Source organism: Colobus angolensis, unplaced genomic scaffold (genome assembly GCF_000951035.1).
Source record: "Colobus angolensis palliatus isolate OR3802 unplaced genomic scaffold, Cang.pa_1.0 Scaffold383, whole genome shotgun sequence".
In the NCBI taxonomy this organism is placed as follows: Eukaryota; Metazoa; Chordata; class Mammalia; order Primates; family Cercopithecidae; genus Colobus; species Colobus angolensis.
Window position 1 is genome coordinate 1,901,730 of NW_012117188.1, and position 367 is coordinate 1,902,096.

The following is a 367-nucleotide window of genomic DNA, read 5'->3' on the forward strand; positions in this document are numbered from 1 at the left end:
TAATTGAATGAAATCCCTTTATAAAATGTGTAAGGCCGGGCGCGGTGGCTCACGCCTGTAATCCCAGCACTTTGGGAGGCCGAGGTGGGTGGATCGCCTGAGGTCCAGAGTTCGAGACCAGCCTGACCAACATGGTGAAACCCCGTCTCTACTAAAAATACAAAAATTAGCTGGGCGTGGTGGCGCACACACCTGTAATCCCAGCTACTCCGGAGGCTGAGGCAGGAGAATCACTTGAACCCGGGAGACAGAGGTTGTAGTAAGTCAAGATCGTGCCACTGCACTCCGGCCTGAGTGACAGAGTGAGACTCTGTCACGAAAAAATAAAATAAAATAAAAAAGGAGAGATTTGCAGGAAAAAAAACAA